The following is a 14,061-nucleotide window of genomic DNA, read 5'->3' on the forward strand; positions in this document are numbered from 1 at the left end:
AGATTATAAGAATGGTTAAATTTCAATTTTGATATTTATATTTTGTTCAAATTTGAAATTTAATCTATATATTTTAATTTTGACATAATTTGATACCTCAACGTTTATAATGGCATTAGTTAATCTAATACTTTATTGCAATTAAAATGGTGATGTGAATTTTAAGAATTTTTAGCTTTATTAAAATTATTTATTAAATTCGGTCTATTACAATGTTGTTCTTTTGTTACATGGATAACAAGTTTATTGTATTTTTTTCAAAATATCACACCAACACAAAAGAATTTTAAGAGAGTTAATAAATTGACCTAAATTTCTAAATTCAAAACATAGAGAGACTAAATTCCTAAAATAAAAATATGAAATTTAAATTCCAAAAAACAAAGTGTACAAAAACTTTGAGCAAATTTTAACTTTTAAATTTTTAGACTATAATTTAGTTAAGAAATAAATAATTAATCCAACGCGGAATGTGGGTGGAAACCGTACTAGTAATAGTAACACATATGTCTGTTCAAAATAAATATAATGCATATGCAACATTGTGATATTTTTCTCCTTGAATTATGCTATTTATGTTCTCAATTATATTATTTATACTAATATTTTATTTATTATCGATTTAGGGAATAATTGGAGAAAAAATAGCTTAAAGTTTATTTTTGGCAAGTTTTTACAGTTTAGGCTTTCAACACAATGCGGTTTTAGTATTTTGGCCATAACTTGAGATACAAACATTTGTTTTGGACCCATAATATATCGATTCGAAATGATTTAAAAGGTCTAGCTAAACTTATTTCAAAGGTGAAGCCCAAAAATGTCAAAAGGATGTCCAAAATAGCTTGAAAGTTTGACGCAAAAATTATCAAAATAACCTAGAAAATTATACTTATTTAATTAAGAGCACTTTTATATTTTCTCTATTATATATTTTTCCTATAAATAGAGATTATTAGGTTAAGATTAGGAGAGATTTAGACCTAGTTGTTCTTAATTTTATTTTGTTTCCTTTATTTTATGGGTTTTAAAGCTTTGTAAGATTTATTTATGCTTTAATTCTTTTTTTCTTTGACATTCGTGCATTTTCTGTTTTAATTACAATTGTTTAGGTTTGTTTAATAGGTGACCAATATTCAATAGCTTGGAATGGTTGTCGAGTCAATTAGGATAATTAAATCTGTAATTGTTTAATTCATTCTAATACTAGTGACAAATTGAATAACTTGTTTGTGGACGATTATAAGGTGTGTATGTTTGATCTAGCTTAAATGAACCCCGTTGAGGTGAATTTGTTAGTTGGAATTAGGTCTCTCTAGTTCATAATGTTGCCAGTAATTAAGTTAAATATTGGACGTTAAGCTGTGAGGTTATTTATTGGTTAAAGAAGTAATTTCAAACGAGTTGCTTCTTGGTTACCGAATAAGTAAAGATTTATTTTATGATCTCTTTTTACTTTGTTTAATTTTTAATTTTAAACCATTTTACTTATTTATTAAAGAAATAAAACTATCATCGATCTCTATGGATATGACCCTACTTGTCTCTTTCTACTAATTTATATTTTTCAATTAGATTTTTATTTTTTAGGTCTCGCAATCCAACAATGTACGGAATAAAATGAAAAAATAGCTTAGATTGTGAGTAAAAGAAATTTAGATAAGCAAAGACATTAGATTAAGAATATTAAATATATAAAAATATTAAATACACTCTAATTTTTATCATTTATTTTTACTTTTCCATAACACGTCAAAATGTCATCATGTTAGTTAAAAGAAATTTAGTATAAAAATAATTAAAAATTATTGTTGGATAATATTTAATTATTTAAGAGTTCAACTCCTAATTAATTGTTAAAATACTATTTAACATGTTTTAGTATTTATTTTCTAAAAAATTATCATGGTATTGACATTTTAATTGATATATACAAGTGGTAAATTTTATTATCAAAATAAATTCATTTAATTGAAGTTTTCAAAAGGTAAAAGTACTTAAAATAAAAAAAAATTATAATATAATGAACAATATAAGAAATAAATATGTGTAAATAATATTTATAAATTATAAAAATAGATGAACAGGTTTTCCTTTTTTCTTCCCAATTTTATTCTCTTCTTTGCTCTGCTAAACAGGTTTGCTTTCAATGGCTAATTTTAATTCCTCTTCTTTACCTTCTGTTGTTGTTGTTGCTGCTTGTTCTTTGCTCGAAAAGCCGGTTGCGTTAACGGCAGCTTCATGTTCATCGCTGACGTCTTCTATCGAAGGAGTGCTTGACGACAGTGTGGAAGACGACTGCTATATCTGTCTCGAGCCTTTCACTATACAAGACCCTATCACTGTATGATTCATTACTCTTTGCTCCTCTTTTGATTCAACTGTTCTTATAATGTCTACTTCACTAAACTTAGCATTTATTTCCTTTTCCTCATACAATTAAACAAAGCATAAAATAAAATAAAAATCCCCTTTATCGTTAAATTAAGCTCAAATTAACGTTGCCCACACTAAATCCATTCCAAAATCAGCTAAAATTAAAATCTCAAGAACGAAAAAAAAATGAAAAAACAAAGCAAGGAGCAAAGAATTGGTGAAAAAGTGGATGGGTTGATGAGAAATAGACCTTTGGGAAAAGGAACGATGTGGTTTTATTCGAAACAAATGCAACCTTGGCAGTTACAGAAACACTTGCAGACGATGTTATCGGCAGCGTCTTTGTGCCATCGCTCGGGATGACGACCGGGAACAGTTTCAGCACTGGCCCAGCACTTGCTCTTTGCCTTTGAATCGAAGAATCTTGGCCTCTCTTCCTCACCATTGCTACTGCAAGAACAAGGCGAAGGCAAAGAGCTCATCCTTCCACTGGAGAACGATTAACGCCGGGGTCGATGGTGCACAGATAAAAGACGATTTGAAGAGAGGTGGTGGAGAGAAGTGTTCTGGTGGTGCCCAATCGAAGCTTCGTCAGCTGTACTCGAGGCGGTTAGGGTTCATTCGGGGGAAGAAAAAAAAGGGAAATTGGGAAGAAGAAAGGAAAATCGGGAAAAATAAGAAGAAAAATGGATAAAAATGGAAATAGATTTTAAAAACAATTTTATTGATTTTTAATATATTTTTTTAGATTATAACATCATCATAATGTCATTAACGTCACGTGTCACAATTTTATTCTACCACTTATCTTAAACTTAACGGTGTTACAAAAAGATACAAATTTAGTTAACAAAAAGAAATTTAAGTATCAACTTGAGATAAAATATTTTAGACTCCACAGGGTCAGGTGATTGACAAATGTCCTGTAGGGGTATGGTAAAATACTTTAAAAAATAAATATTTTTAAAAAATGAACCACATGTTAATTTTTTAATGTTACTTATAGAATAAAAAAATATACTGTTAGTGTCCCAAATACTCATCCTTTAATTATAACTTTATTATTATTAGAGTTAATTAGTTATTATTTTGAATAATATTACTTGCATTAATTATATAAAGTAAAACTATATTGTATGTTGATTATGTTAAAACGCTTTAATTATGATCTGAAAATTTTCTATTATAATATTTGGATTGATAGGTTAATTATTTTAATTATATTCAATAATTTAAATAAAAATTATTAATCTCGTTAAATATTACAATATTTTAAAAATTAATTAATTATTAAACGCATAAAATCTCATGCAACGTATGTAACATTAAAACTGATATATATATATATATATAGGCACAAGTTTAAAAATAACTTTTGAATCAAGAGAATACCTTTATTTTCTATCATATTATTAAATTGACATTTAAAATATTTATAATTTATAATTATTTATTAAAAAAGTTGGTGTATAAATAAAATTTGTGATATTTATACATTTAACAACAATTATAATTTTATATAAGTTGTTATAGTTACACAATTAAAAATAATTATATTTTAATTTACATTCATTATTTAAAAAATTAGTTAAAATAATTCTAATTGAAGTAGAAGTTACTTAAAAAGTTTTACAATTACAATGATTTAAAAAGTTTTTTTGTAATTTTTATTTTTACTTGATATTTTTGCTACATATTAATTATATTATTTACAAATTAATATAGTCAATTTATTAACTATAAAGGAAATAAAAATAAAATTGAATAGTGAAGAGTTTATATTATAATATATATATATTTTATTGTTTTTAAAAATGCTTTAATGATAATAATTTTTATTACTACTATATTAGAATTATCAAAATACTTAATATATTTAAAAGAATTTATTAGTTATTATTTTAAATAAGGATTATATAAAGTAAAATTTTGTCCTATGATTGAAATAGTGCAAATGTTTTAATTATGATTTGATTTTTTAATATTATTAAAAAGTTTATATATCTACAAAATATCAATCTTTTAATATAGTATATGAATTTTTTATTATATTTAAATTTTATATAAATTAATATATTTTAATTATATTTAACAATTCGAGTAATGAATTAAAAATTAATTATAATAATTAAAATTAAACACTTAAAATCACATGCAATAGATGTGCCATTAGAAACTAATTTTTTAAAAGAAATCAAATTAAAGCTCGGTTTGATTCGATTTATACAAATGGTCCATTTTATTGTTTACAAATAATAATAAAATTAAAATTAAATTTATATGAATAATTAGATGTTTTATAATTAAACATATAATTAATAAATAAATTTTAAATTATTTAATTTGAATTCGGGACGAGATAAGCTAATTTGAGATGAAAAATATTTTCCAAAATCGATTTAAAATGAGTCGAGCCAACCTAGCCACACGAGCCACTTGGCTGTTGAAGAGGTTTATGTTTGATGATACGTAAAGAGAAATTTACTTTCAAGGCAATAAAATGATTTTTTTATTAACTGAACAGTGAAGGGGTTAGTACACACATGGTAGAGACTAGAGGTGTTCATGGCCAAGCCTATTCATAATATTAATACACTTTATGTTTACCTAAATCCGGTTGGCCCGAAATATGGGCCTAAAATTTTGGCCAAAACTATCCATATTTATAAATGGTTAACCCAAACCCATTTTAAGCTTGGCTGTATTATTTTTTTAAAATACTTATATTATTTTTATTTATTATTTTTTATAATCATAACATTTTTTAATATTTATATTATAGTATTATTATATATTACTATCGATTTAATTTGTATGTGTTATAAATTACATAATATATAAAAATAACATAATATAAAACATTATAAACTTTAAAAAATGGTTAGGCTGGGCTTGAGCCTTGAATGTTCAAGCTCAAGCCCAAACTATATTTTAAATGGGCCTAATTTTTTTTGTCAAATCCTATTTTTCGAGCTTAATCTTTTAATCCAAACCCTTCTAAATTTTGGATGAGTCTTCAGGCTTGGGCTAGTAGCTCGACCCATTAACATGTTTAGGTAAGGACATACTCACACCATACACGCACACACTACATCCAAAGGGATCTACTCAAATAAAAGCCTACTACTTGCTCCCCGGAGACTCAAATTCAAGTGAATTCTATGCGTGAACATATAATGATCCGAAAGTTAGTGGTGTCGGAAAATACGGTTTCGGAATAGTATAAGAAAATTAAATTTTGGATAGCTAATTTAGTTGAACTAGTGTTTAATTAAGATACAAGAACTAAATTGTAAAAGTAGTAAAAGTCCAATTATTATAGGTTTTTAATTAGAAACAAGGACTAAAGATTAAAATGGCAATTAGACCAGCCTAATATTAATAGTTGACGGTGAGAGGAAGCATTATAAATTATATTATAAAGTTTTTATTTAAATAGTTAAAATTGTAATAAAATATGATAAAAAATATAGATGTTGGAAAGAAAGAGAAAACATTTCTCTCTTTTCTTCCTCAATAGTCAAAACTTATAAGGAGAAGGAGGAAGTACGTACGACCTAGGGTTGTAAAATTTTAAAGCTTCAAATGGTTAGTTCAATTTAGTCTCTCTTTTTTTTTGTAATTTTTATGTTTTTTAGATCATGAGAGCTTAATCTAACTAGCCCATGTATCAATTTGTAAAATTGTTAAAGTTTTAGAAAGATGTCATTGATGATTTTTTGAAGTTTTAGGTATTAGAATGATAGATTTTAAGCTTAGAAGTGAAAAAGGACTAAGTTGTAAAGTTAATTGATAGTTTTGTTTAATAGGAACTAAAATGAATAAATTGTGAAATTTCTTGTAGAGATGAGAAATAGGAGGTCCTAAGTGGACTATAGTGAAATCGGATTAAAATTTGGAGTTTTAAATTGAAAGTTATGTTAGTCTCGATTTTAGGGACTAAATTGAACAAAATGCAAGTTTTTTCTGTAAATTGACAATTGAATCTGATCTTGATTAATTCTTGATTGCATTGTATGTTTATTTTAATTTGTAGCTAACGTCGACTTGAAATCCTCGAAAGAAAAAGAAAAGCTAAAGTCGTTGACGAATAGCTCGAAGTTCTCGGTTTGTGTTTCTATAATTTGAACTATTTCGATTGTTGCATTTCTATATTGCTTTGCATGATAAGATTATGAGGTGAGCTAAATTTGATAAATCGAGTTGAATTGATACAGTTTTGATTTGGTTAGAGATATAGAGAGCTAAATTGAAAAGAATTGAAAATATTGAATCTTGATGAAAATGTGAGATTGTTCTTGAATTGAGCTAATTCGTGATATCATATATACGAAATGATGATTGGTTGATGAATAAAAAGTGATGATGTATAAATTGAACTATATTCGGAATTGAATAAATTGTTACCCTATTAACTGTTCGGGTAGAGTTGGATATAGTTGGCATGTCATAGGATAGGTAGAGTACGAGTTACTTTGACTATGTGTCGATGAGGCAGTGGGTGTCAAATCACTTCGGTTATATCGATAAGCATAGGGCGCAATTTATATACTTCAGATTTGTCCGATAAGGCATTGGGTGCTAATTTGGTGTGATTGGTAGGATCCGTGTATCCGTTCGAGTTTGAGTCAAGTTAATAGGGAATTAAAATGTAAAATGCGTAAAAGTATATGTATGAACTGAGATAATGGATGATTTTGAAAATTGAATTTAAGTTTGGAAGAACTAATGTTATACTAAACAAGTGGATCAATTCGATTGAGATATGGAAGATAAATATATATGATACACTTATATTAGCTTGATTTAACATAAGTGAAATGAATTGTAAAACAAAATGATGCTCTATGTCATATTTATTGACATTGAATTGAATTGTATGGCATTTGGTTATGTAAACTTATTTTATTTATGTTGTTTATAATGTTCGAATTACAAAAATATCATTGAGTTTATACTCAGCGTATGTTTTATTTTCTGTGCGCAAATTAGGTTTTGATCATATTCATTTTATCTACATCAATATCTAGCTGAAATTCCAGACTCAAGTTGGTGAAGTTTCTTTTGTTAGTTAATGGCATGTACCTATTAGGATCAATTTAGTATAAATTATGCTTTTTTGCTTGTATCCATGTTATACTAATGAAGTATGTTATGATCAAGTGAAGGCATTTTGGTGAATAGGCTTTTACGAGAATTGGTATGGCATTAAAGGTTAGTACTTGTTGATAAGACATGAAATTATGTTTTGCAAGAGTTGCATTGAAGTTGGTATGCTTGAATATATGTTAAATGTTGATACAGGATAAGTTAACACACATTGGAAGATGGCATATTTTGGGTTGTATGCTTTTAATGTGCATGTTTTGGCAATTGAAATGATAAATTGGTAAGAAGCTATCTAATAATTGGTTGAATGGATTATATAAATTGAAATAGGTTAATAAGTTGCATATAGTTGATGGAAGTGAATTGGATATGCATTTGACATGTTTATGTTAACTTGAACATGGTTTGAGCTTGATAGATATGAATTGGTAAGTGTTTGGAGAATGAATGTGAATCATCTATGCATGTTTGGGTAGTGTTTTGAAGTGTCTAATGTAGGTAAATCATGCTTGACATAGGCATGAAATTATAATTGAAATGTTGAGATAGCATTGAGTACCTTTTGGTAATTTTTTTTTGCCAAAACAGATAGTGATGTCGTTCAAATGTCGTCACGACGAGTCAATCACATTGCGGCTCCAAATACATGTCGTCGAGACGAGCCTGAGCCCAGGCCACAGTGTGATGAGACCCAAACAGTGAGTCATGTCGTGACGAGGAACTCCCTCACGTCACGACATTGACCCTTAGTTTAAAATTCTTTGCAATTAAGTCCTATCCCTATCTCAAGTTAGCTTTAGAGCTTATGTAAGCTCGTGTAAGACCTAAAATTGACTTACTCCATATTGAATGTATGTTTTAACTAAATTTTAATTATTGATTGCTATGAATTGCTCGTACTTTGATTGTGATTATTTTGACAACATATGTGACATCTCGTAACTTGAACCCGAAGACCGAATCGGGTGACGGGGTGTTACAGAACATCCCTTAACCATCGGGCTAATTACGAGTATTCAAGAACGTAAAACACCCTTAATTTTACATGTTTCATAACATTTCTATTGACAGTTTTTACATATTTTCATAAATATTTAATTGATTAATATTATAATAAAAATAATATCCAAATTAGTAATATAATTATGCTAATCATGCAAGCAAAGCCTGAAATTAATCCAATATTTCTACTATATATGGAGAATATATATCCTATTTTGAATTAAACATTTTAAACATATACATTTTAGGTAAATATAATATAAAATACTATGATTGAATTAAATAAATATTAATTATATAAAAAATATGATATTATGCAAAATTATTACATTTATTTTAAATTAACTCAACAACCTCTATTAGCACCAATTATTATAAACATTGTATTAAATAATTATTTTAATAAACTAATTCAATCATGTATACATATAAAACTCGAATTTAAATTTCAAAATTCTCAAATTTTCAACCTTAACATCAGTTAGTTAATATATTGACTATTCATTAACACTTTAATAATTACTAAAATTGAAGTCGATTGAGTCTTAACTCGATTAGCATGAGCGTTGTTACCAATGCAGGATGACGTTGGTTTGAGCGCACTAAAGCGTATTGTCCTCCTATTAATGTGTTGGGAAGAGACTATTGATGATTCTAAATATTATTTAAAAGAAAAACAGATATGATCAGAACGTATAACATCATCCGTAAAATTTCACCTATTAAATATTTGTAGTAGAGGGAGACAAGCATTGAAACGATTAATGCAAAGAAGTGAGATATATGAATGAAAATGCTAGATGTGTCTTTTTCCAAATAATGTTGAACCTGCAAGAAAGGACATATCACATGCCTGCATTGCTTGTCATTTGCTTTACATTTAATGTCGAGTAACATCTATTTCAAGGATATATGGTTAAAATAAAGAGCTCAAATTAATTAGTTCGTTCTTCCATGCATGCATGTTATTTTAAATTAGATTATGATATATTAATAATGTAGGCACAAATTTTATGTAAAAATTATATTTATAAAAAATTAGATAGCATTTAGTTGAAATAATAAAATAAAAATATTAAAAGTTGTATCGTAACTTTAAATCATATCACGTATCGATTAGATTTTATTTTTTAATAAATTTTATATGAAAAACAAAAATACTTTTAAATGATATTAATTTTTACTACTCGAATTTATATCAAATTAACTATTAATACTATTTTAGTCAAAGATTTAATAATAGTAGATGTAATGCCCATCCTCAAATATTTATTTTTGGAAAGATATTTTTGGCTGATGGCAACAAAGGGCATCGACAAAGAACATGAGATGAGATCCAATTGTTAGATTTGGGGATATTTTTTTATAAGAGATAGTATCAAGTAAATTTAAAGTTTAATCCAATATTTAATCTAATTATTTATAAAAAAATACGGGTATCAATTATAATTAGACTTGTTCATATGTCGGTCGAGGTCTGTACGGAAAGTGAGAGAGTTTGGATAAAAATATAGGCTCAAAAAATGTGTTTGGGTAAAAAAAAAATAAAGCCCATTTAGAAAATGGGTCAAGTCTTGGGTGGGGCTTTTTCGGCCTAGGCACGGCTCGATTTTGCAAAAAGAAAAAAAAAATCTATTATTTTCTTGTTGTTTTCTTATTGTTTTGTGGCTATTTCACTATTATGTTGTTATTGTTTACATATTGTATAACACTTATTTTATTGTTAATTTTGTTACTATTTTAGAGGCATTTGCTTGTTAAGTTGTAACTATGTTAGTGCTATTTAAATATAAAGATTTCTTTTAATTTATTTTCATTTTGTTGGGAAACATTTATTTTAATTTTTTAGTGTTTTTGATGTATTGCATTTTTTAAATTATATAAAAAATTTTAATAAGAGCGGGCCGGTCTGGGCTCGGGTTTTATCATTTTTATCTGGTCCGAGTTTGGGCAAAATTTTAGGTTTTTTTTGTCGGGCCAAGCCTGGGCCTATCAAATGGGCCTAAAATTTTCAAGACCCAACCTGACCTATGGACAAGTCTAAATATAATATGGATACTTCTTGTGATTTTTAAAATTAATATTTTTACCATATTAATAATTGTAATAGACTTATTTAAGAATTGAATTTTTTTATATTTTCAATGTAGAAAAATTTATAATTTATGTAACACAAAACATTACAAATGTTATAATAATTGGTATAATTGAGTAAATGTTTTGTGTAATACAAAAATTATAATAATTTGTGGATTTGAATATTCTTTTCTTGTGATTTCAAAATTAATTATTTTATTAGATTAGTAATCTTAGTCTTAATAAAATTGGTAATCTTGTTACACTTATCAAGATTTGAGCTACTTGTCCGATAAGTTAATTTGTATCAATTTGTCTAATAAAATTTTAGACTTAGTTGATTGTTCTTACTTCGGCTCAGCCTAAAAATAGGCTTAATTTTTTGTCCAAATCTAGCCCGACTCATATAAAAATATTAAAATTTGAGTCTGGGCCGACCAACCCGTATTAATTTTTTAATTTTTATTTTTTATATAAAAATTAAAAAATATAATACACCAAATACACTAAAAATATTGAAATAAATGTTTCCTAATAAATTGAAAATAAATTTTAAAAAATCATTATATTTAAATAACACTAAAATAAGTGCAACTTAACAAGCAAATACCTCTAAAATAGTAGCAAAATTAACAATAAGACAAGTGTTATACAATATCTAAAGATGAACAATAAAATAGTAGCAACATAATAGTAAAATGACAGTAAAATAGTGGCAAAAAGTGGGAAACAGCAACAAAACATGGAAAAACAACAGGATTTTTTTATTGCAAATTCGGGCCAACCCAGCTTAAAAAAACCTTATCTGAGGCCCAACTCATTTTCTAAACGGGCCTTATTTTTTTGCCCAACCTCATTTTCCATGCCTATATTTTTGCCAAAACTCTCCCCTTTTGAGTGATGAGATAAATTACCTTCAGTGGGAAATGTTGTTTTCATTAGAAAGCTTGCTAATATCTGAACAAAATACGTACTAACTTCGCGTAGCACACTTCATTATCTGCTCTTTTTGACACAATGTGAACTACTCATAGTTTCTCCCCAACTCATAAGTAAGAGGATAATGCGCTTCAGCGCACTCGAACCCACGTCCTCCTGCATTGGCAACAATGCTCATACCAATCAAGCTATGACTTAGGCCCAATTCTTCATTGCTTAAAAAAAGCACTTCTGACTCCAAAAACACTTTTGAAAGAAAAGCTATGAAGAACAAGCTGCTTTTGGCATAAATTTTTAATTTTTCAGAAGTGCTTTTCAAAAGTACTTTTGAAAATGAGCTGAAAAAGAGAAGCTAAAAATTTTAGTTTTTATTCTCTCAAAAGCACTTTTGGTGCTTAATTACTTTTTCACCCTTCTAATAACATAGTATTTTTCTTTTTTTTTTCTTAGTACTTAATTACAATTGTGTTAAAATCATTAATTAAAAATAAAAAATATTTTTAAAATACTAATTACAAATATTTAATGGTTATATTTAAATATTTAAAATATAGTTTATATATTCTAATTAAATTATATAAATAATTAATATTTATTGCTTACAAATATTTACAATTTATATTTCATATATAAAATATTAACAAGAAGTTATAATAATTTTTATATTATTACTAAAATATAATAATATTAACTAATTTAAATATTATTTAAATGCATATTTGTTACTTGATAATAACATGTTTAAAATGGACATTTTATTTCTCAAAATCACTTTTTGACAAAGAATGCTAAACACTCAAATTTTAAACTAAACTTTTCAAAAGTATTTTTCACAACACTTTTAAAAACAATGAAGAAATGGCCATTAATCGACAACCCAACCCAAATCACTATTTAATAATAACAAATATTTACATATAAAAAATATTATTAAATCCAAATTACTTTAGATTAAATGTGTATTTGTTTTTAATCTAAAGTTTAATAGAGACATTGTAGAACAACAATTCATTGAAAACAATGTAAAAGGAGAAACTTCTAAAGATAAAGCCAAAGTTCACTTATTATTTGGTTCATAATTATCTCTAACTTTTAGATGATATTATTATATGTATAAGAAAAGCTCAAACATTGATGGAAAATAGATTTTGTCCCTATTTACCTATTTTCTTAATTGCAACCAACATCAAGCAATCAATCAAATTCCAAGTACAAAGCCCTTTTATCTCAGTCCAAATTATTATTATTATTTTATATTAATATAAAATATCCTTTAAACAATGAAACCAATTTGTTACATTAAATTGTTGAGAGAAATAAAATAATTATCTATGTTTTGATCACTCGACTTCAAAAGTTATAATATTATCATTAAATTATTTAGGTGTTCTTATTTAAATTATTAAACTATTCGAAGTTTTTCATCTAAATCAGTAAACTGTTCAAAAGTTTTTATTTAAGTTGTTGGGCTGTTAAGTTTTTTTTTTAAAGTTCAACCAGGAAGCTCCAAACGATAGTTTGACGATCAGTATGGTGGATCAGTATCCAACAACAGGTAGAGTATACTTTAGATCAAATTCAATTTGACGGTCAATATCGGAGATTGGAGAAAAAAACTGTTTGGTTATTCGAAGCTATTTCATGCCAAAAAAATAATAAAAAACTATAAAAGAGAAGGGGAAGGAGAGCTTTCGATTGGTGTAGACGATGCAAATAGAGAATTGCCATACAACGATGATTTTAACAGCTCAGTGACTTAAATGAAAACTTTCGAATAGTTCAATAACGATTGTGTAACTCTTAAAAGTTGAATGACCAAAACGTAAACTTATTAATAGTTTAATGACCTTGAACGTGATTTACACCAATAAAAATATTTTCTCATTCACATTTGATATGACATTTATAAAAAAGAAAAAGAAAAGAAGAGAAGCATTTATCAAAATATATCTAAATAAATAAATTTTTAATAAAAAATAGATTTCATTTGACCATATTATTTATATTGCAAGATAAGTAAGTCTCCAACTAAAATGATACGTTAGGTTGAATTCAATAACACGTGGCCAGACCACATTTTGTGAATTTAATCATAAGAATCCCATCAACCAAATCAAACGATATATAATATTTTTGGGTAAGTTATCTATTTTTTTTAAAATAATCTCATCAACGTTTTGATTATATTTACTCTTTTTGATATAATATTTAGAATTACTTATAGTCCCTCCTAACCCATAAATATGAGAATAATGCGCGTCAGCGCACTTGAATCTGTGTCCTTCTATATTACCAATAATACCTATATCAATCGAGTTAAAACTCAATCAACGGTAAGTTATAATTTAAATTTTTTTAAGGATTAGATTATTCAGTTATTTTGTTAAATTTGATTTATTTTAATTTTGAATAAAATAAAATGAAAACAATTTTTTCTGAAATAAAGACAATTTTTGTGATTCATAATGAGAAAATAATTTTAAATATTGAGATTTGAATGATAAATTATAATAAAATTTAATGCTTAGAAATTCCTTTTAGTGAAAGTATTGACTTTGAAAT

The 14,061-nt window shown here is 26.4% G+C and overlaps 1 protein-coding gene across 1 annotated transcript in view; it reads right to left on the minus strand.

The window, feature by feature from the left end:
- The window catches only part of LOC105786339 (F-box/kelch-repeat protein At1g57790), an 83,304-nt gene that overhangs the window by 5,142 nt on the left and 64,101 nt on the right, over positions 1 to 14,061 (minus strand). The window lies entirely within an intron of this gene.

This window comes from Gossypium raimondii, chromosome 1 (assembly GCF_025698545.1).
Source record: "Gossypium raimondii isolate GPD5lz chromosome 1, ASM2569854v1, whole genome shotgun sequence".
NCBI classification, from domain to species: domain Eukaryota; kingdom Viridiplantae; phylum Streptophyta; class Magnoliopsida; order Malvales; family Malvaceae; genus Gossypium; species Gossypium raimondii.